The 16,286-nt window shown below is 39.8% G+C and overlaps 1 protein-coding gene across 9 annotated transcripts in view; it reads left to right on the top strand.

The window, feature by feature from the left end:
• Positions 1 to 2,333: 2,333 nt before the first annotated feature.
• pcbp3 (poly(rC) binding protein 3) overlaps positions 2,334 to 16,286 on the top strand; it is a 54,386-nt gene continuing 40,433 nt past the window's right edge. For 8 of the 9 annotated variants that reach the window (XM_061691765.1, XM_061691763.1, XM_061691761.1 and 5 more), the window contains exon 1: positions 2,334 to 2,584. The gene's annotated coding sequence lies outside the window, so the exon portion shown is untranslated. Of the gene's footprint in view, positions 2,585 to 3,354; positions 3,410 to 16,286 lie in introns of those variants that run through there. The other variant, XM_061691756.1, reaches the window with a different exon arrangement.

Here is a 16,286-nt window from a genome sequence, read left to right as displayed (position 1 = left end):
CTCCATAGTCCATATACAGTATTGCGTAATATTCCTATATTGCTGCACTAACTTTATGCTTTCAGCCTAGCTACTGTACTCTGTGAATATACAGGCTTACTGCTGATCACATTCCCGAGAGCATTCAGAGAAATGAAAGAAAGAATGGGGGTAACTCATGGGGAGCGTGGATGATAAGCTACTTACAGTGTCAACACTGACAGAGCAGAATGTCAACGAGACAGTCCCAAGACCACATCTCTGCACATAAAACTAAAATAAACAGGGCAGAGCAGCACGGTGAGTGTAGTGGTTAGAAACATCTGCATGACAGTCGAGAGGTTCGGTGTTCAAATCTCAGCCCGGGCTCTCCTGTATGGAGTTTGTATGTTCTCCCTGTTTTTGCTTCCTGCCGAAGCCCAAGGTTAGGTTACTATATACTGGGAATTAGCCATAGGTGTGAATGTGAGTTTTACAGGCTGTTGTTCTGTATGTATGGCAACCAGTCTTGGGTGTACCCATCTTCTCAAGTGCTATTGAAATTGGATGAATGGATTGATTTTTGACCACTGGATGTCATTCAGTGAAAGAGCTTTATCTTTGCGAACTGTGCGCTTGTGACGCTGAATTTAACATTATAAGGATGTTTTGTTAGATAGTTTTAGACATTGTTGTGAAAATATGAGTATGTGTTTTTTTCACTTGCCTGAGACAAACAGGAGTTCAGTGGTGATGTGCTCTTCGTTCCTCAACCTGACAGTTCACCATTGATCCTTCATCAATCTGGGGCTCTTATCAAAGCCATTAATCGAACTGGGATGAATAAAATAAGACATGTCCGAGTAAAACGGCTGCTTGGTTAACACGCAAGCTACAATGACACAAAGAATTCACACATTTTACTTTACCCTCTAGATTCTAATTGATGCTCAGCATTGTTAAAACAGGTGTTGGATAATGTGTTGTGGAGCCAATTGTCCTTTGTGCTCGCATATGTTATATAGCCTTGCTGTGATCATACACTGTGTTTCAAATTAATTAAGCACAGCAGAGGTTATTTTGATACCTTCAGGCACCTGGAAAAGGGGTCAAGTATCTCACTCCCCATTATTCGAGTCTAAGAAAATCACTCAGCCTCGTCCTTGCTGTTTTGTTAGGACATGGGGGCCATCCAGCAACAATGCAAAACTCCTTCCATCTGGATCATCCAAACTAGCACAGTGTTATCCCTTCATGGGAAATAACTCGTTTGCTCTCTGAGTCACACGCAAAATGTTTAACATATTCATTGCCATGGATGTTTATAACTGGAATTAACTGTTTACTCCCACCGATGTATATATTCGTCAAGTGCATTTTTCAACAGGTCAACTGTTAATGACTAGAAGATGCCTATAGATGGTGGTGTCTGATGTTGGATCAGTTTGTATTTTACATCATCACAGCTTTTTATCCATCCATGCCTCCATCCATTTTCTATACCGCTTATCCTCACTAGGGTCGCGGGCTGCTGGAGCCTATCCCAGCTATCTTGAACTGGTCGCCAGCCAATCGCAGGTCACATAGAAACAAACAATCATTCACACTCACATTCACACCTACGGGCAATTTAGAGTCTCCAATCAACCTACCCCACATGTTTTTGGGATGTGGGAGGAAACCGGAGTGCCCGGAGAAAACCCACAATCCATTATATTGGAAAAGACACTTTTATTCTCTACAAAACTGGACTTTGTAATATATTATACAGACAGTATAGTATATTAAAATTTTGACTTTTGTTCTCCCCAGAATAAAATCTGTAGTATGGCTTTTAAAAAAAACAACAGAATCAGAATCTGAATAAGAATCATCTTTATTTGCCAAGTACTGCAAAAACACACAAGGAATTTGTCTCCGATAGTTGGAGCTGCTCTTGTACGACAACAGGCAGCCATTTTGACAAAAAATACTTTTGAGAAAACATAAAAATGCAATACGGAGAGTCACTGAGTAATGTAAGAGTAAAAGAGTAAAAGAGTAAAAGATAGCACATAATCATTTATTAGAAATTATTTTGTGGACCCTCGGGTGCCCCAGTTTGAGAAGCACTGTTCGAGATGTTTGGCCATGGATATCAATTCTGTTCCCGACTCTATCCTTACGTCCGTTATTCCAAATGGATATGAGCTATTGCACTTATTGGCCAGGGAAAGGCACACCGGCTGTGCCCACTCGTTGGCTGCAGGGGGGGGGGACCTCACAATCGGCTCCCATTGGCTGCCTGGAGGTGAGTGGGAGGGGGCGCTCGCCCCATCCTCCCCCTGTGGCAGCGTGTGTAAATGTAAAGAATCTTTTCTGTGTCTGTGATGTGAGTGACTCTGAGCGTGGAGATAAGGCGCAAGAGAGAGAGAGCGAAAACGAAAGAGAAGCAACTAGCACTTCTTCTCCCCTTTCCGTCTCCCTGCTCCTTGTCACTCCATCCTTCTTCCCCTCTCTCGGACCAGCTTTGACGCAGGACCAGCAACCCCCAACCCCCATCCCCCCCACCCTCCTACCACCCAGACCGCCCCAGGACCCTTTGACTCTCCTCACTTCTGTCCCACAAACTGCCACTTTAAACAAGGTAAGATCCCACTTTTATTTCTACAACTCTTTTAAATCAAAATTGGATGAATTTAAGATGGTTCACAATGTCGTCTTTGTTCTATGGCCTCTACTTTGTTCCTCCATACAAGTTCTTCCTCCAGCACCAGTGTTGCCTGTTACAGGCGATTATAATCAAGAAACCACTCCTTTCGTAAACTACTATCTCTACTTTCCAATCTCTTCATCATATCTCGTCCATGTCTAGTAATCCGGTAGCCTCTGGGCAAAGTAGTTTGTAAATCTTAAGCCTTTGATTCCCATCCTGGAACATAGGTGGACAAAGACAACACATCGTGTTTTTGTTCCATGAGAAAATGCACCTCGAATTGATTTGTTTTGCTTCAGAGGTAGTTGGTGAAAGCTATTTATAGATGCTGACAGGCCAGGTCCCCCACATGCTTCCCCCGCCTCCCACTCCCAGGTCACTTCCTTCCCAAACGCTGGGCTCAGGACAGAAGTGCGCCCACTTACTGGAGAACGCATGACATTGCAGCAAGTGTAATGACTTTACAAGACATTGACCTGCTTGATTGAATCACAGGAAGGGAACTCAGCAGAGCCCATAAAGCATTCCTGGCAATAGCAGAGGGGAAAACTGCTTAGTCCTCCATCTGCACATCCTGTACTTTACCAGGAAATGTGGAAGTGGAGACTGCGCGCGTGTGTGTGTTTGTGTGTGTGTGTGTGTTTCTGAGATCCATTCTGCTAAAGTGGTTGAGATGTCAATACTGCCTGCCTGCAGCGTTTTCACGCCATTCTGTCCAACAGTTGGACCTCACCACGTCAACAACTTGGCAAAAAGGTTTTTTTTAATTTATTATTATTATTTTTTTTTTTTGTAAAAAAGTAGATATGCTGTAACATCTCTCACACACACACACACACACAATTTAAAAAAAAAACAAAAAAAAACTGCATCTGTGGCAATATCCTTTGGGAATATATCTTCGGGAATATTGAAGCATCTCATGTTAAATTCCAACAAATAGAAGAGCAAATTACAGTACATTAGTAAGTTCATTGAAGTAGTAAGTTCAACTGTAAATTGTCCATAGGTAGGAGTGTGAAAGGTTGTTTTTCTAAATGTGCCCTGTGATTGGGTGGCACCCAGTCCAGGGTGACCCCCCCTTCTCTTGCCCAAAGTCATTTTAGGGGTTAATTGAGGGCTCTCAATTGTCCAGAGGTCACTTTGTTACAAACAGTAGCAGTTATATTTTTCTCCGAACTTTCAACTCTAACCAGAATCAGCAGATGATATTTAACTTTTTTATTTTTATGCACTTACCTCACACTGGGTCTTTCAGCGGAAGCTTTAAGAATGTATGTACCAAAAATCTCCACCAGAATGAGCTACAGTATTTGTAAGCCTTTGGTGATGTATTTGCGTCCTCTTGGTGGTGCACTCTGGCGCCCTCATAAGCCCTTGCATTAAGCCTGTGTTTGTGTGTGTGTGTGCGTGTGTTTTAGGACAGACAATGAACGTGGCTCTGACTCACCATGTCGAGCCAGTTTTACACTTTCCTATCAATTTGTGCCACAGATGTGCGATGTTAGAAGATGAGGTGTGGAACTGACTGGAACAACATTAATTAAAACACATCACATTTACACACTTGAGTTGTCAGTGTGTGAAATGAAAGTAGACCTAGCCACCCCCCAACCCCACCATACACACACATTCATGAAAAATTAATACAAACAAGGGTGACTATTATTATGAACTTTTTATATACACAAGTTAAGTCATAGTAGGTATACAGGGATTATTTAAATTTGATTGGTTTGGTGAAATATTTAATTTCAATGCTGATTTGAGAATCAATTTGAGAGAAAACTGTACAAATACAGTACACATAAGATACCAATGATATAAAATCCGGATTTATTCTTTAGTTCCTGCAACCGTCTAACCTTTGACTAACGAGTTTAACTGTGCAAATTAATAATTGACACAGTTTGTTTACAGGATTAAACCAAACGTTTTAAACAATACAATATTCCTTTATCATCCAGCTATTTTCACTAATGAAAAAAAGTTTTTAGTTTTCATTGCAGTCACTGCACAGTGTTCCCTCGCTATATTGCCATTCACCTATTGATTCAATGCATTGCAGATTTATTTTTCATATTTATATCACACATAATTCACCATATTGTGGGATTTTGAGTGTATGCTGTAATTTCTTTGTGGTAAAATAAACGCTTCCTAGCCTAAAATATTAAAACTTGAAAATAAATTATATAAAAAAATGTACAGTACTACTGTGCATTAAATGTTTTTAAGAGGATATAAAGTGTTTCTAAAAGTATGGTAGAGGTCAATAGAAGTGTGGGGAAGATTAATAAGAGTCTAGGGAGGTTCATACATCTTGAAAATATGTGTAGATTAGCCCAAAAATATGTTGTCTCTACTTCGTGGATTTTACCTATGATATTATAAATGAGGGATTAATTTAATTAATTAATCAATTTTAATTTGTGCTATTTATTTTAATCATTTTATCTACTGTAGCTACTGTGACAACGCAGATGAGGCACGGTTATTTTCTAGGGCTGCTTTGTTACATCTGGCACAGGGTGTTCTGAATCTGTGGAGGGTACAATGTATTCGCAAGGCTATCCAGGTATTGAAGAGCTGAATGTGCTGCCCAGTGTAAGAAAGCTTGGTCTTGGTTATGTTCTGGGGCTGCTTTTCCTTCATCTGGCATAGGGTGCTTGAGTCTTTACAAGGGTAAAGTGACATTTTAAGATTATCAAGGCACTCTAGAGTGACAAAAGTGCACACATACAGTAGATCAAAATGATCGAGAAGAGGCAGAAAATTTGAGGTTGAAAATTTCCTGCTGCTTCCTTTGCATGGCTGTAATTGGTTAAGTGTGGTCATAAATAGGCCAGCCCATCGACCCCAGTGTGAGTGCTATTTTTATACACACGGGCGAGTGGAAACGACTCCAGTTGTAAAGTAACAAGAAAAAGTTATTGTTGCTCACAGGTTAAGTGTGGCATTAAGATCAATTAGCAGTGTAAGTACATTTTCTAAAGCAGAATATTAGGGCAGAATGGATTTGATTGCAGATGGATTATACTGACACCAGACTAGCATACATTATGTTAATAAATTAGTATAGAAGGCCCCTTCGTAAATGTAGCATTGTTGAAAATCGCGAAGTGCTACAGAGAATTTTTTTAAAAAGTAAATAAATGAAATTGGATAAGATAAGGTAACCTTTATTAGTCCCACAACGGGGAAATGTACAAGTCAATTACACAATACATCCGTGATAATATTGCAATAGAATTATACAATTATCAGAAACAATGAGTAACACCGCTTATCCTGGTTAGGGTCGCAGGGCACCGGAGCCTATCCCAGCAGATTTAGGGCGAAAGGCAGACTACACCCTGAACTGGTCGCCAGTCAGTCGCAGGGCACATATAGACACGGACAACCATTCGTATTCACATTCACACCGTCACTGAGTGGGAACTGAACCCACACTGCCCGCACCAAAGTCAGGCGAGTGTACCACTACACCACCAGTGACTCCAAAAAATAGCCTTTTGTAAAAATGTTTTTAAGTCGTGTTTAATAGCATTTGTCAGTTGAACTGACAAAAAAATTAAATTAAAATAAATCCCAATGATGCACTCCAAAACTGTGTTGAAATTGTGGGGTGACCAACTTTATATTTAGGGCCTAAGCATCAAGCGATGCAGAAGCCAGCTTGGAATCACTTTTTATTATTGATATTCTGACAATGACACCTTTTTTGGGGACTCAACGTGCCTGAAAACTCATCAACTTGGGACTTGCTTGAAACTTGAAAGTGAAGACTTGAGACTTACTTATGGCTTATGACCAGGCAGTTCTACAACCTCAATAGAAGACATATTGTTATTCATACAAATTTTTCAACAGAGTCACCCAAAAATCCATGAACCAAAAGTGATGATTGCAACAAAAATGGGAATGACGTGTGTGTGTGTGTGTGTGTGTGTTTTAGCTGCTTACAGTGAAAACATGTCAGGTGATGTCAGGAAAAAGTAAATGATATTGAAAATCTCGGCTCTTAGCGCTCGCCGCTGCCTCTCAGCGTTTTTACTTGATTAAAAAGCGCCCAGGAGTTTGTAAGAGCGCGGTAGGTGAGTGTGCACACCCTGACAGCTTAACATACTGATTATTCAAGCCTCTTAGGCTAAGCCACGGCACTCGAGTGATGAGCGTCATTTCCTCTTCCTCTCGATTCCTCTCACCTTCTTTTTCATTGTGCATTTAAAAGAGTGGAAAGCCCAGTGACAGCTCGCACAAGGCAAACCTGTTGTCTGGGAAAGCATAGGGGGGGATCAGTGACAAAGTGATTCATACACTACCATGGCTTTATTTAGACATAATCCACCCAGCGTTGCTTTCAAGTTCTTTTATGGACTTGGAGAACAGTAGCCGGAGAGTGTTGTTGTCCGACACTGTGACCACAGGGAGTGTGATGCATTAGTAGTGCTTGTCTGATACATACATGTCCTGGGGAATGGAGCAAAGAAAATCCATTATTACAGAACAGTAGTATTTTTCCTCCATGTATAATTCTGTTTACTTCTGCTCCAAGCAAAATAAGCAGATGCAGTGGTGCCTTGAGATATGAGGGCCTTGACTTAGTTTTTATTCATTTATTCTTTTTTTAGATAGTGAGCTGTCGCTTTTTTTTCCACCATTAGATGGCGGTAGCAAACTTCATAACATCCAGCCACCTTCAATTCACATTGGTTTCCCTGCAGTGGAAGTACAAGATCAGTTGGTGGCAGTAATACACCATGAAGCCGGTTTTCCAACCCACAGAAGAACAAGGAAGGACAATGCTTTTAGTGCATTCGTGTTTAGCGCAAATGTTATTGTGTGTTTTTATACAGTACAGTACTATTGAGCTCATTTTTTCTTATGAAAATACACATATTATTATTTTTTTAAATGTTTTTGTCGTGGCTAGACTGGATTATTTGCATTTACATTCATTTCAAGGGGGAAAGACGATTTGACACACAGTATAGACGTGACCATGAAACAAATTAAACTCGTATCTTAAGGTACCACTGTACTGTGAACTCCAAAACACAAGTTTATTGTAGCTGCTGCTATGTAGTGGAAGAGCATTTAATTGTCCTAGACTGTACGTCGCTGACATAGACAAAATGAACAAAGATACCTGTATATTATGTTAGTGTTGTGACAGAACCTCCTATGTCCAAATTTGGTCAATTTAATATTTTTTCATAAATCAATACAATTGGTCAGTCCCCACGTGGGTTTGTTATTTTTTTCAAATCATCAACCAATATATCCATCCATCCATCCATCCATGTTCTGAGCCGCTTCTCCTCACTAGGGTCACGGACGTGCTGGAGCCTATCCCAGCTGTCATCGGGCAGGAGGCGGGGTACACCCTGAACTGGTTGCCAGCCAATCGCAGGGCACATACAAACAAACAACCATTCGCACTTACATTCACACCTACGGGCAATTTAGAGTCTCCAATTAATGCATGTTTTGGGATGTGGGAGGAAACCGGAGTGCCCGGAGAAAACCCACGCAGGCACGGGCAGAACATGCAAACTCCACACAGGCGGGACCGGGGATTGAACCCGGGTCCTCAGAACTGTGAGGCTGACGCTCTAACCAGTCGGCCACAGACCAATGTAAATGGGTGAAAATCGCTTGCTCTCTTTGATGATGCAATGTTGTTTTTCGTTTCCTCAAAAGTGATGGTTCTGCAAATGTGACGTTTCCATCAGACACCAGACATTTTTAGTAAAACAATAATTTTCACCATATGTAGTTTGTATTTTGTTATAGATGACAGCAATATCAAGAACATACACTCTCTTTCAAAAATTATTAATTCACTCACCCTTAGTAATAAGAGATTTTGGAAAGTTCCCTGCTCCCAACTTTGTGGGAACCGTTTGGGGATGGCTCCTTCCTCTTCCAACATCAACTGTACAGCAGTGCACAAACCAAGGTCCATAAAGACATGGATGAGAGCGTTAGAGGTGGATGAACTTGACTGGGACTTGGCGTGACCTCAACCTGATAGAACACCTTTGGAATGAATTAGAGCGGAGATTCGAGAGCGAGGCCTTTTCATCCAGCATCAGTGTTTGAGCTCACAAATTGGCTTCTGGAAAAATGGTTAAAAATTCATTTAAAAACACACTTCTAAACCTTGTGGAAAGCCTTCCCAGAAGATTTGAAGCTGCTTCAAAAGGGTGGACTGACGATGTTATAGTAAACCTTATGGATTAAGAATGGGACTTCACTTTAGTTCATATGCGAGTCAATGCAGGTGAGAGAATACTTAGGGCAGTGTAATGTATTATAGCTCATGTCGTTAGAACAGCAGTGCAAGCTGTCCCTTTCTCTATGTCTGCCTTGTGTTGTGGCGCTCTCTCAGCATGTTGGCGAGGTTGTGAAGTCTACCGCCGAGCAGCTCCTGACCAACAGATTGGCCCCAGCAGGGCCCTGAGAAAGGAAATGACAAAGGAACCGATACTGTCCACCTGCACAGTGCAGTGCATGAAGGAAATACTACTTTCTTTATGACCAATGCTTGCTACAGTATATTCTAAATTGTTGTCACTGACTACATTTATAGGCACCGATTTATCGGTTACTGATTTGGTTTGGTCTCTCCACTTTTTCACACTTCTCTGTCAAGTCCCAGTTTACAAGCACTGGGTTCAATTCCTTCTTCGGCCAAACCATGACTGACTCCTTAGACAGGAATTAAATAGCATTTACATTATGTACAGTGTAAAATATATGTCAACAGGGGTGTATATTTCTACTGACATGGATAAGCAGATAAGCTACATCGTGCTAGATCACTGAATTTGTATGTGTTTTGTTTTTGTTTTTGTTACATATGTTTATTAACCATCCAGCTTCTTCTTCTGAATTAAATGTGGTTCACAGAGAGGCCGGAGAAATTTTTCCAAACGCGGTCACATGACTGTCTTTTAAATTGTCTGAGACATTCACACAACTTTAAACAGCACAAACGATGATGTGTGTTGAAGGAGATCATTATTTTAGCACTGATGTACTGGGACAAAACAGTAAATAATCAGAATGGAGAAACATTAACCTTTAACATGTAATGTACTTGTGTGATGGTTGTAAACAGCAAACGGATTGGTTCATAAAAACGGAAAGGCATTCAAGTAACCTTGGAAAATAAAATGAATATACTGTATGTACACCAGTTGGCACTATTTTGCAGTTCTTAATTGACAGAACACACCTCCCGTCATTTATTTGCTTTGACTTATGGAGCACATGCAAGTGGGGTTGCATGCTTCAGCTGTCAAGTAAAAAGTTTGCTGGAAAAAAATGCTGAATACAATATGATTTTTATATATTTGGTCGGGACTGTATCTGAGACCAGCACACCAATGATCCAGGGTATGAAGTGCTGCCATCATTGAGTGAAAATGCCTTGATTGTCTTTCTGAGTGCTTTCTTTTCTTTCCCACCACACACTGGCCTTCGTCTCTGTGAGTAGAAGCCACTCGTTTTGTTCAACCGCCTTGATACCCCATCAAAATGCACTGAGTTCAGGGAAAATACTGATTTATGCTTGCAGAATTTTGGAAAATTGAAGTATGATTGTACAAGCGTAGGGTGGTGCACAAGTGATTAGCATGTCTGGATCACAGTTCGGTTCAAATCTTGGCTCCTGCCTTCCTGTGTGGAGTTTGCTTGTGTGGGTTTTCTCCAGGAAATTCAGCTTCCTGCGACATTCCAAAAACTTTTAACATGTAACAGATAGACTGGATACATGTTGTAGATAAGAACATTTCATATACTTATCTGTAACTACCTTCTTCCTATCCACGACTTGCATTTCAGACATCAGCAATGTGATTTCACCTATTACAATTAATGTCACTTCCGCCATTCATGTGTGTGGGGTTTCGCATTACAGACATCGACAACGGAATTGTACATTATTGTAACTCCAATTTGAGATATCTACAATTTGATTCTGACTTGTCATAATTCCAGTTCAAGATACCTTTAACTCACCTCAATTCAAGATATCTACGGCTCTTTTCAGATATCTTAAACAAGTTGTAACTGGGCGAAATGAGGTTTCAGATATCTGCAATTCAGTTGTGACTAGGAAGCTGGGATAGGCTCCAGTTCACCCACAACTCTCATGTGGATACGCATTATAGAAAATGAATGAATGGAGTTGTATGAGCATCTTCTCATCTCATTGTCCAAAGACATATCATGAATTGCTGAAATGAGTGCATTTAAAAAAAAATGTTTCCCCCTTTTATTTTTAGCACTCAATCAGGCTGCCAACTCAGCAAGCGTGTAGCCATGTGTACTTAAGCAGATGTAATAAAAGGTGGTGTGTACTTCAGGAGCTTGAGAAAATACTCTCTCTACGAGCTGCCTCTGCACTGTAGTCAGTGAAGGAGAGCTTAAAATCCCATTAGCCTTTTCCATCCCCGCCTCCCCCTCCTTGGGTGCGCCGCCTAATTCATTAATCACTAAAAAATTCAGAGACATCGCTCTGGGGTGTGTTTAAGAAATCATGTACGTACTATTAGGAGGAAGCCTTGAATGTCTGAATTCACCAAAATAATGTTAGAATCGATTGCGCAAAGAAGATCACCTTGTTGTTCCACAGTTTTCGAGACTTTTTGCTCTCCACCTGTTTTTTCTTATCTTGTCTGTTGTTCTACAGGAAGGCGAAATATTTTTTAGCCCCCAGCCGTTCCACATTATTAATTTAAGAGGCTGAAACTGTGTCAGAGCAGCTACTGAGATATTGTACGAGACCCGGTATGCAACGCTGCAGCTTTCTTCTCTACTACTTTGGAATGTTTATTTTCCGCCTTGTCTGCGGTTTGGCATACGGTGTCAACTAACGTACGACTTTACAGAGACTTACGGTACAGTAATAATATGCTTTGGAAATAATAATACTAATATTAATACTAATATGGATGAACCTACAAATTTTATTGTATTTACAAAGAGGTCAGGAAAAAAGATTTCTGCTGAGGTCTCTGTACCACGACATGAAAATTAATTGAAAGACCTAGTCAAAAGGTAAGCAGCATTGTGTTTTGTTGGATCCACAGATTAATATTAGCTAACAGTGTTTGCCGCTTATAAGTGGCAAATGATTCATGTGTGGGAAATTGTCAATGCAAGAGTGGGCGATCTGCACACTAGATTAACAAAGCTATAAAATGCTGCAACCATGAGTGAAAATAACCAGGTCATCGTGGTAACAAAAGTCGTACTCGCCATTTGTGTGGCGGTATATTGGGGATTCTGCATGCACCACATGCACGGATCTGCATACTATTTCACAAGTGTGTGAAATGTAGTGTATGAAGTGCTGCCTCGACAAATGAAAATTATTTTATTGTATGTAAGGCCCCTCTAATTTTTTCTACACTATACTTCACAAGTAGAAGCCACTTGACTTGTTCTACTCCCTTTGGGTGGGGTTAACAACAGTCTCTGATTTGAATAAGACACCCCCCACCCCCCTAAAAAGGGGCTAATTTCAGCAAGGCATGAAATATGTACTATATTTCCTGATCATTGGGGTATTATGACAAAAAGAGACACCTGAGAACTGTTATAGATTGGGAAAAAATGCCCAAGGAAAAACATGCAAAGGAATTTCTACAATACAAGACACAGCACCATAATAACTAACTTTATTTATACAGCAACTTTAAAAACAAGTGTTTACAGAGGATTTTTTACAGAGCAGGAAAGCATAAATAACACAAAATGACACACAATTATGAGAAAAAAAATACCCAAACAATTACCAAGAACCCAACAAATGGACAGCTTACGTGGATTGCTTTAAAATAAAACAAAATGTGTGTAGCCGAGATCACGTTAAAGCCAGTCTGCAAAAGTGAGTTTTTAGAAGCGATTTAAAAGATGTCGGCCAACCAATAGGTGTGGTTGATTAAACCACCTCTCGGTTCTGGCCTGGTTTGGCAAAAGACAGAATAAGTAATTAAGCAATCTTGTCTTTGTGAGTTTTTATTACAAAAAAGAAATAAGTCTTTGCAAAGAGAAGAAAAAGGTACAAGTCTTCACAAGTTGTTACTCCTTACTGAAGTGCAAGCAAAGAAACACCTTCATTATGTACAAGTGAGCGAGTCAGATAAGAAAAGGAAAGATAACAATTATCTTTGTCCAGCTCCACTCAACTTATCGAAAAACAGTTAGTCGTCACAACATGGCTGGAACAATAAAACATGTGAAGGTTGTATAAAACTAATAGAAGTAATATTTGGTAATAATAAGTTAAGTAACATATTCACAGAGGGAGAAGTGAAAAGAACCCAACTGAAATGAGTCATTCATATCAATACAAACAAGCACTAACTCAAATGAAGCTAGAGACAAATTCATTATAAATGTTCATATGATTTTCAATATGAGGATTTATTTTATTTCAGTACAAGCGTGTAATGTTTGTTCCATAGTGCGATAGCCTTGCACTGAGAAGAAACGTGATCCTTTGGCTAATTCCCTCTTGTCATCCTGCAAGATAAAACTGCATGACGTTGGAGCGGATGTTAGTTCTTGTAATCGATAAATGGAGAAAACAACAAGGGCTGTCTTGGTTACTTATCCTGGTAAGAATGACCACTGCATGGGGTACAGGTGTGCATGGAAGCTATGAACAAACCCCTATATGTCACAACTATATGTGGAAAAACTGCTGTATGTGAGTCCATACTCTAAAAACGAAACATCTGTATGTTGGAGGCTGTTAATGTTTTCCCCGTCTTTGGGATTAAAAGCTTTGAGACTGTGAGACTTCAAAGCCTAGTCGTCTCTTTACTGAAGGTGTGAGGATGTCAAGTGCTGCTTAGTCGAACAGGATATTAGGTTTCCCCTGACGCATGCACACACACACACACACACAAACACAGAGTCACATAATTCATCGTAATGTTGAGACTCATAATGACTTAGCACCATTATGAAACCTAACCGGAAAGGCTTTCTCGGCGATAAAACAAAACCTGTCCTCTTTTTTTTTTTTTTTTTGCTCAACACATTTATTGTACATACTTTAATGCTTTAGGAGAATAATTTTATGATTTCTTTCCCCGCAATTTAAAAGTTAATTTGAAACAGATACCCCCAGCTTTCGTTACCAGGGCGACCGGGGGTCAGAGATAAGAGGCTGAACAAGGCAAGTGGCTTTTCCATGTGGAAACGGAAACAAGAGTGTGGAAATAAAAGCCGGTATAAAGACAACAAAAATTGTTTTACTTGTGAAGGCAGCACTTCATGGGCTACGCTTTATCAAGTGTCCTTTAGTGTGCGGACCTGTGCATGTGGTATGGGTGCGAAAATTAGCAACATTTCAATCCCTACATGTTAGTTCTATTTGACTGTTATTAGGATTTTGAGGGGGTCCTTGGGGAAAAAACATTTTCATCATGTTTGAGAACTCCTGTCTTTGGCATCTTTATTTACGACAGTCAACTGAAGGTAGTCTGCAGTTCGAGGTCATCATCCGCAGCAGGACAAGCTTGGATGCTCAGCGTCATCTCTGCACCTCACTTAAGAACGAAAAAAAAGGGCTTATGAGCTCACCTCGATCATGCTGTCATTGGTGGAAAATGTTGTAAAATAGCTCGTTGCGCACGTTAACGCTGACCCAGGGCGACTCCAACAGCACACAATCCTCTGCATGTAACCATGATACCTTTTTGTTTTTTGTTTTTTTTTAGTTGAATCAGTTGATCGGATTTAGGCTTGGGAGCAGAATGCCAGATGCATTAATACAGTATGTGTATATACTATTCTGTGTCACAAAAGGATACTTCTCTGAAACAAAAAAACATGAAATAATGATGACGTTCTATCAATTTACTCATAAATTGACTTACTCGGTGTGAAATTTGGGCCTCTTTAATTGAATACAAAGCAAGGGTGGGTTATGTTCACATAATTTGATCAATAATGGTGAAGACACAAAAAACAAGCATCTAACTTAGAATTTTTCTTAAAAGCTGCCTTAGTTTTATCCCATGCTGAAACAGCCATGATTAAAGTCCTATTTTCAAAATGTTATTGCGGATTCACAATTTTTGGCATTCATAGTAAAGGCAATCCTTATTGACAGAATATGGTGATGGCCCACTGAAATACACTTCTCGCATAATGGGAAAGACCAAAGTGCATAATGGTAAAGACATAAACAGCTTCATAAAAATTACGTGAGTTGCACAATTTACACATCTTGTCCATCAAAGTTAATTTTCATAGCGAAGACATATTAGGCAACAAGAGAAAAATCTTATTTTTCCAATAACGCAATCCTCAGAAAACATTTTGCCAATCATGAAACTTCATTTCGGACACTTAACAGTAAAGGCATTTTGGCATTAAAAGTTCGAAAAATATTACTTGTATAATACTTTCTTCAATTATGACCTTTTGATGGATAACAACTGACAATAATGCAAATACTCATATCAGTAAAATTAATTGGTTTTCAAAAATATATTTAGTGTGCCGTGCATTTACCATTATTGATCAAATGATATGAAAATGCCCAGACTTCCCTACTAAAGCTACTGCCCCCGCGACCCGACCTCGGCTCAGCGAGCAAGAAAGGATGGATGGATGGATAAATGAAAATGACCTGCATTTCCGTAAAAAGCAACGACATTCTGTTTTATGAGTGGCAACAATTGGATAGTTAGATAGATCACTGGGGAACACATTTTTTGATTTAAGTCTGACAGCTGTTTTTAACACATTTTTGGGTACGGAATCTAAAACTGATTTCAGCTTTTCTCTATCATGTCAAATTTTTGAACAAAGTGAGAAAATAGTGGAACAAAGGAAATATACACCTATGTAAATAAAACACTAAGATGGAATAGTTACAAGCTTTGAAAACTAAAAAAACAAAATAAAACAAAATACAATTTACAACGGTATGCCCGTGGTTACAAGGTTAAGAGAAAAGCCAGCACAAATCATCTTGATTCCTACTATGCTAGTGTTTTGTTTGCAGATATTGATAGTACTGACCTATTGGGAACTGCACACACCTCTCACCGCACTCTTTCAATTGTGACTGCTCAAACAAGTTGTCACGTAGCTGTATTTGAGTCCAATCGTGATCAGTTAATCAGTGGAATTTTGCTCATCTGGAGGGTAAGCTGTGGAGAAAAAACTTGACCTGCTAGAAAAAAACTGACTGCAATTTTGGAATCAGCACGTCAATTTTAGTTAATTAGCATAAAAATCTAACTCAACAGAATTTTTCTTTTCAAATTGTTCCGCAGTGGATAGATAATTTTACCTTCTGCCATCTAGTAGAAGAGCATTTAATTGTTCTCTCTGTCACTATATGATGCTGGCATAGCTAGAGGAATAAACATATATTTGTAATTAATAAGTAATCATTTATGGACAAATTAAGTGAGCCCCATGATTAACTCTTATGACACAGAAGGGCACCAAAACTTCCATCCATCCATTTTCTGAGCCGCTTCTCCTCACGAGGGTCGCGGGCATGCTGGAGCCTATCCCAGCTATCATCGGGCAGGTACACCCTGAACTGGTTGCCAGCCAATCGCAGGGCACATACAAACAAACAACC

Source organism: Phycodurus eques, chromosome 12, assembly GCF_024500275.1.
Source record: "Phycodurus eques isolate BA_2022a chromosome 12, UOR_Pequ_1.1, whole genome shotgun sequence".
NCBI classification, from domain to species: domain Eukaryota; kingdom Metazoa; phylum Chordata; class Actinopteri; order Syngnathiformes; family Syngnathidae; genus Phycodurus; species Phycodurus eques.
Note: the sequence above shows the minus strand (reverse complement) of the source record. Positions and strands in the feature narration are given on the sequence as shown.